The following is a 12,944-nucleotide window of genomic DNA, read 5'->3' on the forward strand; positions in this document are numbered from 1 at the left end:
TTTAAAAAAAGTTTTCGCTGAAGAAAAAATAGAAAAGGAAAAATTGAAGAGAGAGAAAAAAAGCAAGAGTACAAAGACTAGTTTCAGGTAGTGTATCAGATTATCTTCCCTTTTGTAAGATCTAGATGACTGGAAATATATTCTCCCGAGGGAAGTCTTTCCTTGAGGTAGAAAATTCCTCCAGACATCTCCCTTCCTCCAAATATTACATCTTTTAGTTACAGGGAGGTATTTACAAGACAGATTTTCTAAGGCAATCCCATTGCTCTGCAGTATAATTTCAAAAGTATTTTCTTACTGAAAAAAATTTGCCCTTTTGTTTATAAGAATCTTTCCCCTTGGAACACAGCCTCAGAGTCGTAAATCAAAACTACATGTTTACCTTATCATAGATTACTTTCTCTGATTCAGAAGTTTCGATCTTTGTGAAGTCGATCTTCAAAGAACAAGACTAGCCACCTGGATTCAGTGGTGTGTGCTGTGTGTTGTCTGCCTCACCAGTTGAACTAGAGAGATTGCAGTGAACTGTGTTTATTGACTTGGCCAGATCATTGCCTGTGGGCAGAGGGAAAGGAGAGCAGCAGAGGGTCTGGAAATAAGAACATCCACCTGTCACAGTGGGATTTGAGAGACCTATTTGTCCCACCCCTCCTCCTCCTTTGGGGGACCTAACAGGGGCCACTGCTTTAGGAGAGTGGGCAAGGAACACTATAAGGTGGAAAGTGAAAAGTCTCCCTTGGTTTTAAGGAGCAGAGAAATACTGAGCCTATCTAGGAAAGAGAATCTATCACGGATAGAAAACTGGAGCCAGAAAGCTGATCAGCGGGTCCAGGCGGCGCGAGGGACTGGTTGTTCTGTTTGTCGCTCCCATGCTGTGGGTTTTCTCCCTCTTGTGATCTCTCTGCCTTTCTTCTAAGATATGTCTGCTCTCTTTCTCTGTGTGTATTAATGGGCCAATTCTTCAATCCAAATGCCAGAAAGAGCTAGTCCAAATGACTTTGCTTAATCACATTGTCCCTTTGGGTAGCGCTCTTGGCCCAAGGCAGCTTCATGAGCCATTAGCCTGCTGATGGACAGGCGGCCCCAGGCCAGGTGCCCACCTCTATCCCCCTCAGTGATCACTGATGCACAGACGTCAGCCTAATCTGACTTCCCTGATCCAGGGGGCTGTGGGCAGGGCAGTGTATGCTAGAAGCAAGTGTCAGATAACACGGTCTCTGGGACTTGCATCTAGACCAAGTCCCAGTGCCATCTCATGCCCACTTTGCTGGACCAGATTTGCACTCAGATTTCCTTTTCTGTAAATAGGGGATAAAAATGAAACCTATTTCACAGGATTGTGGTGAAGCTTGAGCGGGATAGCGTATAGGTGAAATGGCTGGGTAAATTGTTAAATATTACACTCATGACATTATTATCAGAAAGAGACAACCTCAAGCCATTGTGACCCATTTTGGCTTCTCAGAAAGGCTAATGGTTCATCTATAAAGAGAACAGTGACGGGAAGCGTGTAAGGAGTGGGGAGTGCGGGGCAGGAGTGGGCAGGAATGCCCCGCTACCCTGAGTTAAGGGGTGTCCGGGGGTAGCTAGCCACAGTCCTGGTCCTCAGGGTTTCACAAGGCTCTGGATGCTTGGGGTGTGTGTGTGTCTGTGTGTCTGTGTGTCTGTGTGTGTCTGTGTGTGTGTGTCTGTGTCTGTGTGTGTGTCTGTGTGTGTCTGTGTCTGTGTGTGTGTCTGTGTGTGTCTCTGTGTGTGTCTGTGTGTGTGTGTCTGTGTGTGTGTCTGTGTGTGTGTGTGTGTATAAAATGATTGACAGAGAAGAGAGAACCCTCTTTTTTTAAGATTTTTTAAAAAATTTATTTACTTGAGAAAGAGAGAGAGCACAAGCAAGGGGAGCAAGGGGAGAGGGAGAAGCGGGCTCCCCGCGGAGCAGGGAGCTCATCGTGGGGCTTGATCGCAGGACTCCTGGATCATGACCTGAGCTGAAAGCAGACACTTAACAAACTGAGCCACTCATGTACCCCTAAAGAACCCTCTTCTATTTCTTCAGAGCCTTTCTTCCCCTTTACTGAAGGTCCCCCTCCCTTTTTAAGGAATATTTTATTTTTAAGTCATTTCTACACCCAACGTGGGGCTCCAACCCACAAGAGTCGCACATTCCACCAATTGAGCTGGCCAGACACCTCCTGATGGTCCCTTTTTTGCCACTAACCTCTCCAAATTTCTTTAAATACCAGGAATAAAGTAAACAGGAAATTAAAATATCAAAGCTGAAAAGAGAGAGGTGACAGTGAATAGACAGAAGTCATATGATATTGGGTGTGAGTTCCCCAGAAGGGCTGGGAGGTTCAGCCCACAGAACTGGGGAATTTTGGCTCATGAGCAAACATCCTGTAGATGCCAGTAAGTATCAAGCCCTTTGTATGAAAAGTGGCCCTAACCCTGGCCAGAGCTGCATCTGGGCCCCCCGGAACTCCCTGACTCACTGCAGAGGTAGCTGAATGAGGGCGTGGTCCTGCCAAGTCCAGTGGGTTTACTTGCTGAGCTCACTGGATCTCTCCTTAAAGCACAGGAGGGAAGGTAAGGAGAACCGCCTACCAAGATGCTTCTTTAGCAGACCTCCTGTCCTGGACTGGAAATTTAGGCCCTGTTCGAGTAGGCTCAGGTTGCTCACATTCAGGCTGTCACATAAAAATGTACCGAAGTATATGGGAAAAATTCAAAATTTATTTATAAAAACAAAGCTTTCCAAAACACACTGCAAGCTGGAATGTCTTGGTATAGCAGGCTATCTACTTAATTCTGCCCTCTGAGGTGGGCCTGTACAGGGCCTCATGGGGCAGGAAGGTTAAACAGGGGAGCAGGAGAAGTAGAAGCAAAGTTTGGATATGTTCCTTTGAGAAGCATACAGGAAGGGCAAACAAGGGGAGATAGGGAAGTGAGGGAAGAGATGAATCATTCTCCTCTATACTTGGCTAATTCCCTCATTGGCATTGGCAGATCTGACTGCTGAATCGAAGTCCTGGGGTCCTTGTTTTCTTCTTCCAGGGCTTCCTGTTCTCTGTTAATTAGGACATTGGAGAAATTGTCATGATAATTATAGTGTCTAGACTTGGGGAACCATGGGAAGCAGTAAGTGAATATTTAATTGCAGAGTTGAGAAGACACAGGTAGACGACAGTATTTTGAAAGTCGCTTCTGAGAACAAAGCTGCACTGAGACGTATTTCTTGGGCTTGCCCTGACGTTGCCCGTTATGTAAAGGGAATCTTGGATGTTTCGTCTGAGCATTTAGCGTTGTCAAAATTTTCATTTCCTCAAGAAGATTCCAAGGATCTGCAAAGGAAGTTGTGCTGTAGTGCTCTGATCTTTATCAGTTTTACCCTCAGAGAGTATCGTCGTAAGGGGTGGCGAGGCAGATGCTCTCAGTTTGTTGCCCAGACTAGCAGATGTTGACTGATTCTCTTGGAAAGAGAGGTCAAGTCATGAGGATGGAAACTTCCCACCTTGCCATGTTCGATAATCATATTTTCCCTTCCACAAATTCAATGACACACTTTCTTTAGCTGGTTGGTGGAAGAATGGAACGGAATGTTTTCCTTCCCAACATACAGTATATCCGTGCTTATTGGTATCTAGTTAGAAATCCCCATTACTCAGCATTTCCCCACTTGGAGAGCACAAAATGATTGGTGTTCTAATGATGCCTGGAAGGTTCCTGACCATCTCCAGCTGTCTTTTATTTTTCCGGAGGGAAGTAACATTACTGTTTCTGCTGATTATGCATGTAAAACTGGCTTATTGTAAAGATTCAACATTGAAAAACGGGAAAGTGGAAATCCCCTTTGTAAATGTCTCACCCCCATGGTTAATCCCCCAGGTAAACACTCAGTAGACTAGTATAGGTCCCTTGGAAATTTTCATGCTTATAAATATATACATGTATATAGAATATATTTATGCAAGTGAGATCATATTATGCATACTGTTGAGTAACCTACCTTCTTAGTTTATATGTCATAAACAACTATATTAAACATATAGAACTACTTCAATTTTTTTAGAGGGGGGCGGAAGGGGAATCAAGCAGTCTCCACGCCCAGTGTGGAACCTGATGTGGTGCTTGATCTCACGACCCTGAGATCATGACCTGAACTGAAATCAAGAGTCGGACGCTAAACTGACAGAGCCACCCAGGCACCCCATCATCATAACTGATTTTACTACATATCTGTTAATGAATACTTAGGTTGCTTCCTATTCTTTGCTATTATAACTAATTCTGCAATGTCATTTTAGCAATGCTCTGATTATTTTTTTAAAGGTTTGTTTATTTTAGAGAGAGAGAGAGAGAGAGAGCAAGCAGGATGGGCAGAGAGAGAGGGAGAGAGAATCTCAAGCAGACTCCATGCTGAGCATAGAGCCTGATGCAGGCCCGATTTCATGGCGCTGAGATCACGACCTGAGCCGAAACCAGGAGTCAGAGGCTTAGCCAACTGCACCACCCCGGTGCCCCTCTGACCATTTTTTAAAGATAAACTGTATTTGTACTTCTGTTTAAAATTAACTTAATTGAAATACAGTTTAATAAAAAAAAAACTGAACTCATTGAAAGTGTACAGTTCCATGGGTTTTGACAAAAGTATCCCCTCATGTAACTGATACCACTGCTAAGGTATACAGTGTTTCCATCACTTCCACAATTTCCTCATATCCCTTTCCGGTTCACCAACCTACTGGCCCCAGGCAACTGTTATTCTGCTTTCTGCTACTGTAGACTAGGTTACATTTTCTATAATTTCATGCAAGTGGAATTAGATAGTATGTACTTTTTTGAGTCTGGCTTCTTCCACGTCACATAATGTTTTTGAAATTCATCCACAGAGTTGCCTGCATCAGTAGTTTGTTTCTGTGTGTTGCTGAGTCCTATTCCATTTTAAGGGTATACCACAATTTGTTTAGCTATTCAACTGCTGATGAAAATGTGGATTCTTTCCAATTGGGGGCTGTTATGAATAGAGTTGCCATGAACATTTGTGTAGAAGTCTTCGTGTAGACATATATTTTTATTTCTCTTGGGTATGAACTTTATAAGCAACCACCAAACTGTTTTCTGAAGTTGTTTGTACCATTTTCCATTCGTACCAGCAGTGTGGCCAAGTTCTAGCTACTCTACATTTTTCTCAATATTTGACTCATTGGTCTTTCTAAGTAGAGCCATTGTATTGGATGCACAATAGTACATCATTATCACTTTAATTTCTATTTTCCTGGTGATACATGGTGTGGAGCATCTTTTCATAAGCTTTTGGCCATTGTATATCTTATTTTAGGAGGCACCTTTTGAAATATGTTCCCCACTTTTAAAAAATCAGGTTGTCTTCTTATTACTGCATTATAAGAGTTCTTGATATTCTAGACACAACTCCTTTGTCAGATGTGTTCATTGCAAATATTTTCTCCCAATCTGTGGCTTGCCTTTTTCTTTTCTTAATGGTATTTTCCAAAGAGCAAAATATTTAAATTTTAATAAAGTCCATGAATTATTTTTTGAAATGTCAAAAAAAAAACCCACAAAAAAGAATGAGATTAAACAGTGGTTAGTGCAGTTTTTGTACCAAGTGCCTACAATATTTCAATTCCTTGGAAATTGTCAACTGTGTGTTTCATTAGAGTATTGGATTAAACAAAGCACTCCTTTTTCTTATTGCCTTGGATGACAGATTTTGCTATATTTATGTGTCCTCATGCAGTGACTCTGAAAGTCATCTTAAACCCTTTCCCCCTTTTAAAGAAACTTAATTGGGAAATGTAGAGAAAAAAGAATACGTCAGATTTCTGCTGACCATTTATACCAGAATACCTTTTCCCTAAATGAGTGATCTATAAAAGTCTGTCAAGAGTTATAATGAAAGCATATATGGAGTGCTTACTACTATCAGGCACCATGTGCTAAATGGATTCTTTCATTTAGTTCTTACAACAATGACTCTGTGAATTGGTCACCATTGTTGTTTCCCCTTTATAGATAAAGAAACTTTTCAAGTTCACTGAACTGAATGGAGAGCTAGGATCTAAACTCTAGCTATATATGTGCCTATATGCTTTATTTAAAAAAAAAAAAAGACTTATTTATTTATTTTAGAGATGGCGAGAAGGGCAGTGGGAGAGAAAGTCTTAAGCAGACTCCACACTGAGCATGGAGACTGACTTGGGGCTTGATCCCACAACCCTGAGATCAGGAGCTGAGCTGAAACCAAGAGTCAGATGCTTAATGGACTGTACCACCCAGGTGCCCCTGTGCCTATATGCTTTAACTACCATCCACCCTTTACTCATTCTGTGAGTTTTCTTTGGTGCATTAGAAGAGATGTATTATGTGTCGATCACAATGTAGCAATGTAACTAAATTGTTGTACTCTAAGATTATTTACTACCCAATCTGTATTCTGATTTCCCAACATGTCCCCCAATATATTTTAACACCAATATTTAATCCCTATTAATAGCACGTTTGATGCTATTAGTAGGCCTATAATACCCAGCTATTACATGTCAACCATATATTTTTATTTTTAAATAGCTTTTATAGGGCTGTCTCAACATCCTTATTTAGGCATTTGTTGGTTTTGAGGGTGAAACTTTTTGAGAGTTTTGACTATTTCATTTCAACCTCAAAATGAATTTTTCCAATGAGGAACTTCATTTTTAAACTCACACTTGCCAATGTTCTTAGGTAAAAAATTAGAAGATTCTGGTATTGAACCTTCTAACTCTCTGGCAAGGTATAGCTCAAAGGACAAGAATCTGGAAGGCTGGAGAGAAGTTGCTAAGGGAGACAAAGGTTATCCCTCATAAATAAGGAATTTTGCTGAGTCACAGCTGTCCTTCTGCGTTTTCAGAAAAAATAATGAGAATTAGTGGAGCCATGCAGACGTGAGATCTCCGTACCTCACAGAGCTGACTTCTAGGAAGGGGTGATGCATTTTCAGCATGGGGTTCGGAAGGGTGATATGGCACATTAGCACCATGAGCACTGATGACTGAATATGGCTTTGTTACTAGGTCTGCAGCTACATCCTCCACGGGTATTCTAATGGTTGTCCCGCGGGAAAATGTCTGAGTAGAGTTGCAGAAGACAATTATAGGACATGCAGTAGGACCTCTTCCTCGTTACTTTGTGCTTTAAAAATTAAATAAAGTCAAGTAAACATTTTTCTTTCTCCTCTTCAGTTTCCTGAAGCAAAAAACAACAAAGAAATTAAGCGGTTTGGAAAAAAAAATTCCTTTGTTTTACATTAATTACTGAACTGAAATCACAAAATTATGACCTTTCTTCCCTTAATAATTTGTATCAGTGGGAATACTTAGGTCGTAAAACGACTTTGGGGAGAATGGTGTACTATGTAAATAGGACATCTACTACCTTCTGTAAGAGCATCATTCATTTCTAGGGCCAGGGCACATATTTTGTCAAAATAACTAGAGCCTAACCTACCTCTCCCAGGCAGGTTTGGAGTAAGAGAGGGAGTGGAGGGAGGAAATTGTAGAGAAGTGAGTGGAAAACAGCGATTCAACACTCAGCCCGAGGTGTGGGTCAGAAAGCTCCTTGGATTAACCTTACCAATTTTCTAGTCTTACTGCTTCGCTTGTCAGTTAAGTGGCCTTGGAGAAGTACCCCCTTGTCCTCATCTGCAAAGTCAAAGGTTGGGATTAGAGCTAGATGGTCTTTGAATGCCTTTTAAGACCCGACAACCGGGACTGTCTTTTGTAATTCTCTGGTACAGCTTTGCACTTGCTTCATCCAAGACAATGCAAAGTGGTGTGTGTTTTTCGTACGGGTCTGTTGAAAAATATCCAGGCACCTTCCTTTTAAAACAACTCTCTTTCCTACATTCATAGCGTTCTTTAAAAATAGTTATGAGACTAGTTGGTCAGAATAATGTGCTTCTAGAACTATCTGGTGGCAGAAGGCCACTGATTGATCAGATGCATTACTTCTTTCTCCTTAAGGACTACATATTGGCCAGAGTATGACTCCATATGCTTTCCTTCCTTCCTTGCCTCCTTTGTTTCTTTTTAACAGGATTTAATTCACATTCTTTTTCTTTCAAGATTTTATTTATTTGAGAGAGAGAGTGAGAGATCACAAGCAGGGGGGAGGGGTAGAGGGAGAAACAGATTCCCCGCTGAGCTGGGAGCCTGGTGCAGGACTCCATCCCAGGACCCTGGGATCGTGACCTGAGCCAAAGGCAGATGCTTAACCGACTGAGCCACCCAGGCGCCCCACTTTATTTTTCTTGCATAAAACTGTGGCGGCCACAGCGGGAGCCAGGGTCCTCTGCACAAGATGGTCAGTGAATTCCTGATAGGGAGACTTGGTGAACAGTCTCTTTCCAGAGGTCAGGGGTAAGATAGCTGTAGGTCTTGGAAATGGCATCAAAAGTGGCCTTGGCAAAGTTGCCCAGGGTGGCAGTTCAGCCCCTGGCCTAGGTGTAGCACTGGCCACTACTGGCCATCATCAGAAGCTCCTTGGTCACAGGGCCTGAGGCAACCCCCCTGGGGGCAGGGATGAGGCGCACCAGCACAGAGCCACAGCAGCGGGTCACCTTGGTTGGGACAGTGTGGTGCTTGCCAACCTTATTCCCCCAGTAGCCTCGCTGCACGGGGATGATGGAAAGCTTGGCCAGGAGGATGGCCCCACGGATGGCAGTGGCTACCTGCCTGGAGCACTAACACCCTGAGGTATCCATTGTGATCTCCAGTGGCAACAAATGTCTTGAACCCGGTCTGCTGGCCAGCACAGGGCTGCTTTTGCACAGGCATCCTCTTCAAAACCTCGTCCTCAAGGGATGCCCCCAGGAAAAAAGTCAGTGACCTCAGATTCCTTGATGGGGAAGAAGAGGAGACGGATCTCCTCCAGGGACTTGATCTTCATGTCCTTGAGCAGGTGGCCCCGCTTGGTGACAGGGATCCACTCCTTGTCCTCAGTCTTGCCTCTGCCAGCTCTGCAGTCCCAGCCTCGGCCCTGCCAGGGCCCCCCCACTATGGTGGAGACCTCAGCCGGGATGCTGCTGCCACCCATTCCAGGTTCCCCAGCCCCTCCAGGGCCCTCCCCCAGCACCAGATGTCATCCATTTGGTGTTTTCTTGGAGAAGAAGCTACTTTCCTTTCTTTAAGCCTGATCCCAGGTAGTTCACTCTTCATCAGGACTGTGGATGAAACTATACGAAAGGTGAAGTAAGCTTCTCTTTCAAGTCAGGAGAGTGAGGCTATGTGCACTTACCTCCCTGCTAATATTCCCCTGGATTAAAAATAAACAAGTACAAAAAAAAGTGTGTGAGGGGAAAGGATAGAAGCCAATGGAGTGGAGATTAAAAAAAAAAAGTCTGAAAGAAAGGTAAAAGGGGAAGATTATGGTTGGATTAGGCAGAAAGTACCACAGGCTAGAATATACAAGATAAAATGGCAATTAGAAACTTGAGAAAAAGCAGATTCTGAACAATGAAGTCATAGGCCACACATGAAGCAAACTACATCCAGGCATGAATATAAGCAGTTAACAGAGTGGAAGAAAAGGCAATCCATTTGACCTTGACGCTAGAAATAGCCTAATTTGAGAGACCCAGGGGTTATAACACTGGGTTCATGGAAAATGTCATCCTAGCATATTAATATTAAACAATGTTCATATCGATCATAAAATATATGCAGCATATTGGCTTGTTTCCATTTTATATTTTAATAAATATATTTTTTAAAACAGTTTTAGATTTACAGAAAAATGTAAAGATAGTAGAGAGTTCCCCTATTATTAGCATCTTATGTATTATCCATGTGTTATAATGAATGAATGTTGATACATTATCATTAACTAAAGTTCATGTTTTATTAGATTTCTTTACTTTTTTCCTAATGTCTTCTATTCCAATTACATTTAGTCATCCTGTCTCCCTAGACTCCACTTGACCATAACAGTTTTTCAGGCTCTCCTTGTTTCTGATGACCTTGATAGGCTTGAGGAGTACTGGTCAGGTATTTTGTAGAATGTCCCTCACTGGGGATTTGTCTAATGTTTTCTTTATGATTAGATTAGGGTTATGGGTTTTGCAGGGAACACCACAAAGATCAGCCATTTTTGTCACATCAAACCAAGGGTACATACTATCAACATGACTTATCGACTTATCACTCTTACTGACCTTGATAACCTGGCTGAGGTAGTGTTTGCCAGGTATCTCCAATGTAAAGTTACCCGCTCCCCCATTCACACTGTACTCTTTGGAAGAAAGTATATAGGCTTTTTAACTTCTTCTTCTTTTTTTTTTAAGGTTTTATTTATTTATTTGTCAGAGAGAGAGAGAGAGCACAAGCAGTGGGAGCGGCAGGCAGAAGGAGAAGCAGGCTCCCCGCTGAGCAGGGAGCCTGACATGGGGCTCGATCCCAGGACCCTGGGATCATGACCTGAGCTGAAGTCAGACACTTAACCGACTGAGCCATCCAGGCGCCCCAAGGCTTTTAACTTCTAAAGTCAACCTGCAGTCAAACTAGAAAAGAATATTTTTTGGTTGCAGTACAGAATGTAAATATTGGCAACTTTGTTGGTGGTAAAGTGGTGCTGACAACAATGAAAGGCAGAGGAAAAGTGGAGCAATGGGAAGGGGGGCAATACCTTCATTTTATAGAAGAGGAAACGCACAGATACTCTATTAAAAGAAATAGAAATTAGAGTCCTTATTTGAAAACATAAAAGTTTAGTTCTAATAGAGGAAATAAAAAGCTATCATTGCTATTGAAATTTGGAAGAGAAGGATAGTATGAGATACATGCTTATTTTCAAACTGTGGAATCAACTGATATTCACTAAAGTTGGTAATCTAAGAAGAGAGATAATAGAGTGCAGTGGAAGGAAACACCAAATGATCTCACCCTGGATGAAACCAGAGTTTTCACCTGTAGAGGGGACTGGAGTTAAGCAAGGAGAAGAGGAAAGACTGTTGCTTTTCATTGGAAGTTCTTTTATACTATTGCATTTGTTACCATGTGCACAAATTGTTTGCTTTAAAACCAGAGATGATGTGTAGGGTGGTGCCAGGACTCATAGTAGACCACCTAATATGACCCCTTTTGCTAACCCATCTTCGGTGATCCAAACCAACCAGCCATTCACACAAACCACGCTACCACGAGGTGTTTTGTTGAGGCAGGAACGTTACTTCTGAGAAAGTAAGAGGGTAATCTTAGGTCTTTGATTTGTAGGAAAAGCATTACAAACAAAACAAAAGAAAACAAAACAAAAAACAAAACTCCTTTTGTTTCCCTTGAAATAAGGATTAGGAAGATTTCAGTTGCGAAAGGGAAATTGGCTGAAAGATGCATCAACTGTTTCTTGTTGAAAAGTATTGGCAGTCAGTGGAAATCCTCTGTGTGTTTACTGTGTTTAGCATTTATACAACATGTTTCAGTTTAAAAGCCCTTTACTGTCATTAGTTAATTACCTCCCAAGGGCTGCAGGGTAGTTGCAGGGAATACCGGAACCAAGCCAGGTTTTAGAGCTGTAAGATGTACAAGTGTCTCTACCAGCCCCATTTCAGCTGTAGTTGTTACACCGTTTCCCACACAGGGATTGATTGGTTAATGTGTGGTTACTCAATCTCTAAAGTTCCTTTTCTAAACTTGACATCTCAATAAGCACAAGTTACTGAATCAGAAGTGAACTTATCCCAATAGCATCTCTTGTAAGTGTCTTGAAAATCAAAAGTGGTAATAGTTTTAGGTTTATCTTTAAATAAGAATCTCCAAAGTGAAGCCTAAATACTGGCACTTATTAATAGTGCCCTGGATGATTCTAGAGTAGAGCCAGGCTTGAGAAAACCACTGACTTAAATGGCCAATCAAAGCGCCTTCCCTTATCCCCAACAATATTTATATCTACAAAGAAAATGAAATACAACATTTGGCTAAGCAGAACTATTGTTAATAGATGTTACATCTTGTTTTGTATCAAATACATATTTTACATTATAAAAATGCTAAAGGGGTGCCTGGGTGACTCAGTTGGTAAGTGTCCGACTCTTGGTTTTGGCTCAGGTTGTGATCTCAGGGTCGTGAGATCAAGCCCTGCATTGGGCTCTGTGCTCAGTGCAGTCTGCTTAGAAGTCTCTCTTTCTCCCTCTCCCTCTGCCCCTCCTCACCCAAATAAATAAACAAATCTTTAAAAAAAAAGTGCTAAAGAAATTTGGGGAATATAGAAGAGTAAGTATGTATGCCTCTGAGTATATAAAAAGTTATCACAAAAAGAATCACTGTTGATGTTTCACAATTTTTCTTTCCATTTTATCTTTATGCTTTGTCTTTTAAAAAAATTACTGGCATCGCTGTTATCAGATTCCATAAACAATTTTGTATCTTGTTTCTCAAGTTTACCATTATAATAAAGATTTTCCACTGTTCTGTGATTCAAAAGATCATCTCTAAAAACAAAATCTACTGAAATGAGGCAAACAGGGAAATTTATATCCACGATTGACCCAAAATAGAAATTCAGGTACTTTCAGACAAGAGGTCCCCAGGTATATTCTCTACCCCATGTCCCTTTAGAACACTTCAGACCAGCAGGAACTAGATTGAAAGACATGCTCCATTTCTGTAGTCAAACCTTGACTATATTTGGTGTGTGGTGCCCTCTACTGGTTATCCTAGGACTGTGCCCTCTTTCTGTTTGTAAACTATAGGTGTTGGTATGCACCCTAAAGAAGGTGGTTAGATCGCATGTGTACATGTCTGAATTTTGTTTGTCCTTGTTGTTTGTATTTTTATTTACATCTGTTTCCCTAATATAGAATTGAAGCTATTTAAATACAGGAGCTGACTGTGGGTCTGTTTCTTTCTTATTCATCCAGCAACATTTTAGAGTCTACCATGTGCCGGGTACGGTGCTACCGG

At 41.7% G+C, this 12,944-nt stretch overlaps 1 pseudogene; it reads right to left on the reverse strand.

The window, feature by feature from the left end:
• Positions 1-2,594: 2,594 nt before the first annotated feature.
• LOC113926560 lies at positions 2,595-12,181 on the reverse strand (annotated as a pseudogene).
• Positions 12,182-12,944: the final 763 nt, after the last annotated feature.

Source organism: Zalophus californianus, chromosome 4, assembly GCF_009762305.2.
Source record: "Zalophus californianus isolate mZalCal1 chromosome 4, mZalCal1.pri.v2, whole genome shotgun sequence".
Classification (NCBI taxonomy): Eukaryota; Metazoa; Chordata; class Mammalia; order Carnivora; family Otariidae; genus Zalophus; species Zalophus californianus.